The sequence below is a fragment of the Procambarus clarkii genome, chromosome 73, assembly GCF_040958095.1.
Source record: "Procambarus clarkii isolate CNS0578487 chromosome 73, FALCON_Pclarkii_2.0, whole genome shotgun sequence".
In the NCBI taxonomy this organism is placed as follows: Eukaryota; Metazoa; Arthropoda; class Malacostraca; order Decapoda; family Cambaridae; genus Procambarus; species Procambarus clarkii.
Window position 1 is genome coordinate 23,066,700 of NC_091222.1, and position 11,764 is coordinate 23,078,463.

Sequence of the window (11,764 nt, forward strand, 5' to 3'; positions counted from 1 at the left end):
AACCAACACGGGAAAATAATATTTTAGATTTAGTGTTAACTAACAGGGAAACGCAAATTAATGACATCGAAATAGGGAGTGAGCTAGGGAGCAGTGATCACAAAGAAATCAGATTTAGCATAGAATGGAATAGACCAGTAGGAGAAAATTCTGTTAAAGTGCCAGATTTTCGAAAAGCTGATTTTAATAACCTAAGAAATTTTTTGGGTCAAATTGATTGGAAAGTCTTGGGTATGGGGTGTGGGCCGGTCTTGGAGCGAGACATGAACCCAGCGATAGGTGACTTAAATGGGGATTTCGATGTGGATTCAATATATAACTTATTTAAGAATATTCTAAACAAAGCACAGGAACGTAGTATACCATACAAATTGAATAGATCGAATACTAATGACCCAAAGTGGATAACAAAGAATTTGAAGAACCTTATAGGTAAAAAGAGAGCTTGGTACAAAACGATTAAAAATGGGGAGGTCACTTTAGAACAGGAATTCGTACAACTGGTTAGAAATGTTAAAAAAGAGATAAGGAAAGCAAAAAGAAACTATGAAGTTCGCATAGCAAGGCAAGCAAAGACAAATCCTAAAGGGTTTTTTCAGTTATATCGTACCAAGACTAGGGAAAGGATAGGTCCATTAAAAACTGAGACAGGTCAAATAACAGATAGTGATGAAGAGATGAGCAGTATTTTTAATAAATATTTTGTATCTGTATTTACTAAAGAGGAACTTAACAATATGCCTTCAGCCGAACAAGTCTATGTGGGTGGGGACGAGGACAGGTTGACGAGTTTAACAGTTACCAGGGAGGATGTTCTTAAACAAATAGTAAAACTCAAACCAAACAAATCCCCAGGGCCGGATGAAGTGTTTGCCAGGGTGCTTAAAGAATGCAAAGAGGAGCTTTGTGACCCACTGTCAACCATATTTAATAAATCAATAGAGTCAGGCAGAGTGCCAGAGTTTTGGAAAGTTGCTAATGTGATACCAGTTTTTAAGAAAGGAGATAGATCACTTGCGTCTAACTATCGACCAATTAGCCTAACGTCTATTGTGGGAAAGTTACTCGAATCTATAATAGCAAATAAAATTCGTCTTCATCTTGAAAAACATAAATTAATAATTGAGTCGCAACATGGTTTTATAAATGGCCGTTCATGTTTAACAAATTTGTTATCTTTTTATTCTAGCATTGTTGAGGCAGTTGATAGTGGTAAGGATTGCGATGTTGTATACCTTGACTTTAGCAAAGCTTTTGATACAGTGCCACATGAAAGACTGATTAAAAAGATAGAGTCTCATGGTATTGGGGGTGCTATATTAAGCTGGATTAGGGCATGGCTATACCAAAGGAAACAGAGAGTTAGTATAAATGGAATCAAGTCAGAGTGGGAAAATGTTGTAAGTGGAGTGCCTCAAGGCTCTGTCCTGGGACCTCTGTTGTTTATAATATATATAAATGATTTAGATTCAGGTTTGAGTAGCAACATTTGCAAATTTGCCGATGATACGAAAATCGGTAGGGAAATTAATTCGGAGGAGGACTCACTATCACTTCAAGTTGATCTAGATAGGGTTTTGAAATGGTCAAAGGATTGGCAGATGCAGTTTAATGCTGATAAATGTAAAGTTCTGAGGTTAGGTAATGATGATAGAGTTACAAGATACGAGCTAGATGGTGTTGTGATTGCGAAGTCGGATTGCGAAAGGGATCTGGGAGTTATGATTAGTAAGAATTTAAAACAAAAGGATCAATGCATAAATGTTCGTAATAAGGCAAATCGGACACTTGGATTTATTAATCGCAGCGTTAGTAACAAGACACCTGGTGTGGTTCTCAAGCTATATCTTGCTCTTGTTAGGCCCCATTTAGATTATGCAGTTCAGTTTTGGTCGCCATATTATAGAATGGATATAAATTCACTTGAACGTGTCCAGCGTAGGATGACTAAGTTAATTCCCCAAATTAGAAATCTTTCATATGAAGAAAGATTAACAAAGCTTAAGTTGCATTCACTGGAAAGGCGAAGAGTTAGGGGTGACATGATAGAGGTTTACAAGTGGATGAATGGATATAACCGGGGGGATATTAATAGGGTATTAAAAGTATCAACACAGGACAGAACACGAAACAATGGGTATAAATTGGATAAGTTTAGATTTAGGAAAGACTTGGGTAAATACTGGTTCAGTAACAGGGTTGTTGGTTTGTGGAACCAATTGCCGCGTAACATTGTAGAGGTGGGGTCCCTCGATTGTTTCAAGCACGGGTTGGACAAGTATATGAGTGGGATTGGGTGGTTATAGAATAGGAGCTGCCTCGTATGGGCCAATAGGCCTTCTGCAGTTACCTTTGTTCTTATGTTCTTATGTTCTTAACTGCCTCGTATGGGCTAATAGGCCTTCTGCAGTTGCCTTTGTTCTTATGTTCTTATGTTTTAGTCTTTAGTGTTTTTCGTGCCCAAAACGCTTTGCGTAATAGTGGCTTCAGGCATTATATGTACTAGCTCTATCTATATATTCATCAATATCTGTATCACCCCTTGTATGTATGTACTTTACCTAAATAAACATTTGAATTTTTTTTGAATTTGAGGTAACCTTAGGCAACCTAAACCTAGGCCAGTCTAACATGTGATGTCATATACAAGACTGTTCACTGGACATTAAAACCTACCTAATATGGGCTGTGCAAGGTGGGACTGACTCTGCAAGGTGGGGCCAACTGTGCAAGGTGGGGCTGACGATGCAAGGTGGGGCTGACTGTGCAAGGTGGGGCCGACTGGGGCCGACTTTGCAAGGTGGGCCGACTGTGCAAGATGGGAATCTTCTTGAGGTTATCTTGAGATGATTTCGGGACTTTTTAGTGTCCCCACGGCCCGGTCCTCGACCAGGCCTCCACCCCCAGGAAGCAGCCCGTGATAGCTGTCTAACACCCAGGTACCTATTTACTGCTAGGTAACAGGGGCATAGGGTGAAAGAAACTCTGCCCATTGTTTCTCTCCGGCGCCCGGGATCGAACCCGGGACCACAGGATCACAGTCCAGCGTGCTATCCGCTCAGCCGACCGGCTCCCTTTGTAATGTAATATTATGGTGTAATAACAGGTGGGGGGGGGAAGACTGTGTATGGAGGACAGAAAGTAGGGCACCATCTTTTAACTCACCTCCACAGGGTTAAGGAGGTCCATGATAAAAGTTGTTATCTTGTGGTGTGAAGAACGCCGATAACGGCGTAAGTTATAATGACCTGGACTCGAGACAAATCACACCCAGACAATATGTTCTTTATGGTAGACGTAGTTTGGTAGAAGGTGTTCCCCTGGTGACGACTGCAGGAGTGTTGAGAGAGAGGTTTGAGCCCGGCCGTGATGACTGTGGTTGTTGTGTTGATTTAGGGGCGACGAAGCTGTGGTTGTTGTTGTTTTGGTGCGGATCTCGGACCGTCGCTTCTATTCCGCGTCTCGCAACCTTCACGTTTTCTATGGTTGCTTGTCTTGGAACTTCTAATTGTATGCATTGCTTATATTAGTTGACCGGGATATTTTGCCTGTTAAACTCATTAACGTAACCCTAAGCTACCTATTGACCTATCGTAGGATGCAAGCGACATATCTGGGAAACTCTCTGGTACCTGTTACTGCTAGATAACCACTGAAGCACACCTCACTTCTTTCCTGGATGACTGTGGGATATCAGCTGAATAACCAGAACATAATTTGTAGTCTCACATACAACCAAAGTGTACTTAAGCTCTGCCTTTCCTTTCCAAAGGTGTTTATTTTTATTTTTATTTTTATTTTTTTTTTTTTGTCATCTTTGCCTGTTTTATGCTCTTAATTATTTGTTCTTAGTTAATCCCCTTGTCACTAAACCTAGGGCTTTTTATTACCCTGTTAATTAACAATTACTAAGCTAATTATCTTCAAGATCATTTTTTATGATTATTATTTTTCTTATTATTTTTTATTTTACATTTATATTGTCAGTCTCTACTGATTTTTGTTTTTTTATTTTATGTAACTTCTGTGTCCTCCCTTGCTATCTATTCGATCTTTATTTTACTTCTAAATTGTTACTATTTTGTTGTATTTGCTTTTATTCTTGTGTTTTGCTTTATCGTGTATCTTGTATCGTGATCCCTCTGCATCTCTATGCACACTGATATTGATCCTGATCAAAATCTTCTGTCTCATATCTACACCAACCAGCACATTGATCATCATTATTGCAAGTATTTCACAGCACACTAGGCTAAAAACAAACTCCAAAATAGCACCTGTCTATCAGTTTATAACCAAAATGTTAGATCACTTGGTAAACATTTTGACGATTTAAATGCATTACTCTCAGCAATAGGTACTAACCTATCGTTCATTATTTTAACAGAAACTTGGCTAAATAAAGACTATACCCAACTCTACAACTTAGCTGGTTATAAAGCCATTCATAACTGTAGGCCTAATAAAAAAGGTGGTGGCACAGCTATATATTACCGAGATACATTTATCTGCAACAGTGTTATTAGTGACAGAGATGACTACTGTGAATATACTTTTGCTCAGTTTACAATTAAATCCCTTAAATCCTCTTTGACTATTGGAGCCATCTATAGATTTCCCAATACTAACATAGCTTCTTTCTCAGACAACCTAAGGAATCTTATTATAAACAACAATCTCAACAAAAACCACATCATTCTGGGAGGAGACTTTAATATTGACCTGGGTCAACAAAATTGCTCTCAAGTTGACTATTTCCTTAACAGCATGAACTCCTGTATGCTAATCCCCACAATCACCAAACCTACCCGAGTCACTCAAACATCAGCCACTACCTTGGACCACATATGGACAAACATAACAGCTCCCCTTGTATCTGGTATAATCTACGACAGAACAACTGACCACTATCCTACCTTTCTCATAGCGAACATGGACATAACACCACCAAAAAGCAAGAAACTTTCATTTAGGCTACACAGTGAATCAGCTTTAGACAATCTTACAGAGGCACTTTACAATATTAACTGGGATTCTGAATTCAATAATACCCATGATATAAATTCATTAGCTAACCTCTTCCTCTCCAAAACTCTAAGCCTCTACAACCTTCATTGTCCCCTTCTTACCAAGCAAGTAACTGACAAAAGATTAAACAATCCATTGCTCACAAGTAGCATTCTCAACTCAATCAACAAGAAACATGAATATGAAAAGAAAGTTAGGATTGGCCTAGTTTCAAAGGAAGTAGCTAAAAGGTACTCATCAATGCTTACCAGTATCATAAGAAAGGCAAAACTTGCATATTATGTGAATAGATTCAATGAAGCAAAAGGCAACATGAAAAGCACTTGGAAAACTATCTCTAGTATCCTAGGAATTAAACAACACTCACATAACCAAATAAAACTCTACAAGGATGGGGATATACCGTCAACTGATTCAGAAATGGCAAATGAATTTAATAGTTTCTTTTCATCGGTTGGTGCTAATCTTGCCAGTAAAATCCCACAGACTCAGACACATATTAACACATATCTCTCAGGCAGCTATCCAAACTCTCTTCTCCTTTCACCAATCAGCCCGGCAGATGTTGTGTCCATCATACACTCTCTAAAAACCAAGGCAGGGAACACCAGTGAAATTCGACTTGAGAATGGTCCAGGACGGACCGAAACGTCGTCGTCCCTTCAATTTCTAGTGTGTGGTCTGGTCAACATACTTCAGCCACGTTATTGTGACTCATCGCCTGCACCAGTGAAATTCCGTCCATTGTGTACAAGAGAGCCTCCCATGCCCTTGCCCCACCCATAGCACTACTGTTCAACAAATCTATAGAGTATCACACCTTCCCTAATATCCTCAAAAAAGCAAGAGTAACGCCAGTCCATAAAGGAGGCAATCCGGCGGACATAAACAATTATAGATCAATATCAAATCTACCCATTCTATCAAAAATATTTGAAAAAATTATTTACAAACAGCTCTATTCCTACCTCGTAAAATTCGACATACTCAGCCCCCTGCCAGTTTGGCTTCCGGTCCCAAAAGAGCACCAATGATGCAATCATTAGTCTCCTTGACATTATCTACTCAACCCTTGACAAAAATGAGTTTCCGATTGGACTCTTCATTGACCTAAGAAAAGCCTTTGATACTGTTAATCACAACTACCTCTTACTTAAACTCCAGCATTATGGAATCCGAGGCCTTGCCCTTGACTACATCCGATCCTATCTTAGTGACAGACACCAATATGTAACCATCAATGATACAACTTCTTCCACTCTACCAATTACCGTTGGAGTGCCACAGGGCAGCATCTTAGGACCTCTTCTATTTCTTATATAAAAAATAAAATAAAATAAATATGTTTATTCAGGTAAGGTACATACATACAAGTGATGTTACATTAATGGATTGATATATAGATAGAGCTAGTACATACAATGCCTAAAGCCACTATTACGCAATGCGTTTCGGGCAAGAAAAACATTAATATCTAGAACTTAATACTAATTGAGCATAAAGAATAAAAAGTGTTGAAAACAAATACAAATAAAGATAAAAAAAACGTTTATATACATAAACGATCTGCCTAATGTCTCTAATATTCTCAAACCTATATTGTTTGCTGACGATACTACCCTTATCTACTCAAACCTCAACCAACATACACTAAATAATGTTGTGAATAATGAATTAAAAAAAGTCCACTTATGGATGTCAACGAACAAACTAACATTAAACATCGAAAAGACTTACTACAACTTATTTGGAAGCAAATCATCAAATGCAATTCAGCTACAGATAGACAACATTAACATCAGTAATAAAAATGATGGCAAGTTTCTTGGCCTATTCCTAGACAAGAGACTCAACTTCAGCACCCACATTCAACACATAACTAAGAAAGTCTCTAAGACAGATGGTATACTCTCCAAAATCAGATATTATGTTCCTAACTCTGCTCTCCTCTCACTATATTATGCACTAATCTACCCCTATCTTAATTATGGTATCTGTGCATGGGGGTCTACCACTGCAAACCACCTTAATTAAGCCCATCATCACACAGCAAAAATCGGCTATCAGAATAATAACTAACTCTGCTTTCAGACAACACTCAGCTCCCTTGTTTAAATCCCTAAACTTGCTAAATATTAACTCCCTCCACACATTCTCTTGTGTCAACTACATTTACAAAACCCTGTTCTTAAATGCAAACCATGCTCTGAAACTCTCCCTGGACAGATGTAATAGGACCCATTATCACCACACCAGAAATAAATATCTCTTTGATATCCCCAGGGTCAAACTTAATCTGTGTAAACACTCTATGCAAATTAAGGGACCTAGTCTATGGAACTCACTCCCTAGTGAATTGAAAAACTGTAAAGCTTTTGCCTTATTTAAAAGCAAAACCAAAAAGTACCTAACTTCATCTTCTTAGTTTCCTACACTGAGCTTTAAATTTGCTCTGTACCTAGTGTTACCCAATCTCCTAATTTTGATGTAATATCAAACAACCTTATCATTGTGTTCATTGCTGTCTTCTTTTATGTGCTAGCCATATGCTGTATTGTGACTACCAATTTTTGTCAACTACCATTCAAGCTGTCATTGCAATCAATCTTATATTGTTTCTGCTGTATTGTGCCTACCAATTTGTTGTCAACTACCATTTTAAGCTGTCATTGCAATCAATCTTAGCTACCTATGTGCTTTAATATACTGTACCTACAATTTTCTCTCATCTTCTTTTTTTTTTTTTCATTTCATGTAATCTGTTGTCTCACCTTATCACTCCCAATGAATTAACTTAATTAACCCCCTGTCAACTAGTGGGGCTAGGTATCCTAAGTCTCCTTGGTTCATTTTCTGACTTAATTTTTAACTTGCTCTTACCTAGTCATTTACCGAAATTATTTAATTGAGTGTATTAAGTAGTTCTTCAGGTCTTTTTAATTATACAGTCATTACTGAACTATCTATAGTTATTAATCATTAGCTTAAATTTGCCTATGTTTATTATTCAACTTTTCTTTGATTTCATTTATTACCTAGGTTGCCTAGCCTCGCCATGCTCCCTTACTCCATTGTACCCCTGGCTTTGCCTGCATCTCAAATTGCAAATTGTTACTTACAGTGTACCTGAGAGTACTCGTAAGCAATCTACCTCATTTTTTCTTTTTTTCATTTTTGCTCAATTTGTTTTTTTTTGTTTTTTTTTGTATTGCTTAGTCTTGCTTATATTTTTTGTTTTGTATTTCTATATCTTGTGTTTTGTATAGTCCATGTTTACATGTTTTTTCTTTAATCTCATTAATTGCCTAGGTTGCCTAGCCTAGCCATACTCCCTTACCTGCGTCAACAATAACAAACCTTCCCAGCTGATTGAAGCGTCGTCACTGACTCGAGCCTTACAACAGTTATGTAACCATATGGAGCAACTTAAACGAGCTGCCTCCCCATGTACTGACTTTAAGCATCCCGCTGATAATCCATGGCTCAGATTATTGACTCAAATACATGATGACCAAAAGTCTATAATCCGAGAGCAGTCGGACCTGATAATGAAGCTTCAGAGTGATGCTTTGGCAATGCACAAGGCTAACCAAGATCTGTCTGCCAGAGTCGGCCACCTCGAACATGAATTAAGCTCTCTTCGGATCTCAGTTACTAACTTTAAACCAGCAGAAACCTCTAAGAAGCAAGAAGAGATGTTACAAAAGTTAGAGAACCACTTTAACTCCCTACAACAGCAACACACTGCAACCCAAGACGAATCAGACCAACTTAAGCTCCTTGATTCTGTCATCATCTCATCACAGGATTTTCCCCATGAAACTGACAGAGAAGACTGTACTGCCATCGTGATCCAGGAATTGCGTACTAAGTTGAATTATTCAATCGAAGCAAGAGACATTAAGTCAGCTTATAGAGTGGGTACCAAATCATCTGGTGCAAACAACAGAAGGATACGCGTGAAGTTAGATAGCTGCTCCCGCAAGTCAGACCTTATCACTGCTGCAGTCGCTAGGAAATCCAAGGTTTATGTGAACGAATGTCTTACCAGATTCAGACAAAATCTCTTATTTAAACTACGTGGAATTCGCAATAGATCCACTGCTATTAAACATTGTTTTGTGCGCGATGGTAAAATAATAGCTAGGAAGACTGACTCTGGAAAAACTTATGTCATAACCACTGAAGCACACCTCACTTCTTTCCTGGATGACTGTGGGATATCAGCTGAATAACCAGAACATAATTTGTAGTCTCACATACAACCAAAGTGTACTTAAGCTCTGCCTTTCCTTTCCAAAGGTGTTTATTTTTATTTTTATTTTAATTTTTACTTTATTTTTTGTTTGTCATCTTTGCCTGTTTTATACTCTTAATTATTTGTTCTTAGTTAATCCCCTTGTCACTAAACCTAGGGCTTTTTATTACCCTGTTAATTAACCATTACTAAGCTAATTATCTTCAAGATAATTTTTTTTTTATGATTATTATTTTTCTTATTATTTTTTATTTTACATTTATATTGTCAGTCTCTACTGATTTTTTGTGTTTTATTTTATGTAACTTCTGTGTCCTCCCTAGCTATCTATTGGATCTTTATTTTACTTCTAAATTGTTACTATTTTATTGTATCTGCTCTTATTCTTGTGTTTTGCTTTATCGTGTATCTTGTATCGTGATCCCTCTGCATCTCTATGCACACTGATATTGATCCTGATCAAAATCTTCTGTCTCATATCTATACCAACCAGCACATTGATCATCATTATTGTAAGTATTTCACAGCACACCAGGCTAAAAACAAACTCCAAAATAGCACCTGTCTATCAGTTTACAACCAAAATGTTAGATCACTTGGTAAACATTTTGACGATTTAAATGCACTACTCACAGCACTAGGTACTAACCTATCGTTCATTATTTTAACAGAAACTTGGCTAAATAATACTATACCCAACTCTACAACTTAGCTGGTTATAAAGCCATTCATAACTGTAGGCCTAATAAAAAAGGTGGTGGCACAGCTATATATTACAGAGATACATTTATCTGCAACAGTGTTATTAGTGACAGAGATGACTACTGTGAATATACTTTTGCTCAGTTTACAATTAAATCCCTTAAATCCTCTTTGACTATTGGAGCCATCTATAGATTTCCTAATACTAACATAGCTTCTTTCTCAGACAACCTAAGGAATCTTATTATAAACAACAATCTCAACAAAAACCACATCATTCTGGGAGGAGACTTTAATATTGACCTGGGTCAACAAAACTGCTCTCAAGTTGACTATTTCCTTAACAGCATGAACTCCTGTATGCTAATCCCCACTATCACCAAACCTACCCGAGTCACTCAAACATCAGCCACTACCTTGGACCACATATGGACAAACATAACAGCTCCCCTTGTATCTGGTATAATCTACGACAGAACAACTGATCACTATCCTACCTTTCTCATAGCGAACATGGACATAACACCACCAAAAAGCAAGAAACTTTCATTTAGGCTACACAGTGAATCAGCTTTAGACAATCTTACAGAGGCACTTCACAATATTAACTGGGATTCTGAATTCAATAATACCCATGATATAAATTCATTAGCTAACCTCTTCCTCTCCAAAACTCTAAGCCTCTACAACCTTCATTGTCCCCTTCTTACAAAGCAAGTAACTGACAAAAGATTAAACAATCCATGGCTCACAAGTGGCATTCTCAACTCAATCAACAAGAAACATGAATATGAAAAGAAAGTTAGGATTGGCCTAGTTTCAAAGGAAGTAGCTGTTATAAATATATGAGTGGGGCTTCTATGGGGTACTGGTACTATTAAGGGGTATAGGTAGTTAGAAGACAAGAGTATCAAATATGGGAGAGCTAAAAGGCCCGGCCCCCAAAATAAACTATCCACAGTAGTAATAACTTGCTACAAGACCATATATGTTAGTCTAAGGGTTAATCACTGCGCTCCCACCTTGGAAGAAGAGATACTCTGTAATGCATGTACTTATTTATTAACCCCTTAACAACCCCCCATATACACTCACACCAATAACAATAATAATAATAACTTTACCACACTATCTTACGTTAAAAGCCTTGGTCCACTTAGACAGGATACAAGGTTTACACTAATAACAAGCTAGGGTAAAGTACTACTGGATAAGCACTGAAGCTGGAAACAGCTTAGGGTAGTGAGACCATGTGGTACCCTAATACAAAACACAACACTTAGGGTAAACAAAACACTGGCAAATACTAACCCCAGGTCTCACCAATAGTTACTACCAGAGTAGGTACACTTACTGATGCCCCGTACTAAGCTTAAGGATACAGGAACTTCAGGTAAGGGAAATAAGTAAGAGGAGAAGGGAGAAGAGTAGGGATACAGCCACAGAGTAGGTCTTATCCTCACACACCAGCCAGAGAGAAGACCGAGCTAGCCACCAGCTGCCTCCCTCATGTTGTGGTGCTGGGAGGAGCCTAATTGATCGTGCAGCTAAGCACATTAAAGATCTTCCCCTATGCAACGTATTGTTACTTTATGAATGATTAGAAAGTATTAGTAAGCAAAGTTGGTGCCTATGTTATTATTTAATAATCAACCCCCAGCTCAGTCTTTAAATGCTCTTTGAGAAACAATAATAGTCTTACGTCTGGCAGGGAAGATACAAACAATTGACATTCTAGATGCCCAACTGTGCTACCAGGAAGTTTAATAGCTCAAT

General features: G+C 37.9%; 1 long non-coding RNA gene across 1 annotated transcript in view; it reads right to left on the reverse strand.

Moving 5' to 3' along the window:
* LOC138356530 (uncharacterized) overlaps window positions 1-3,432 on the reverse strand; it is an 83,142-nt gene extending 79,710 nt beyond the window's left edge. Inside the window, exon 1 of the long non-coding RNA XR_011224499.1 lies at window positions 3,166-3,432. This is a non-coding gene — a long non-coding RNA (uncharacterized lncRNA). The remainder of the gene's footprint in view (window positions 1-3,165) is intronic.
* Between the last annotated feature and the right edge of the window lie 8,332 nt (window positions 3,433-11,764).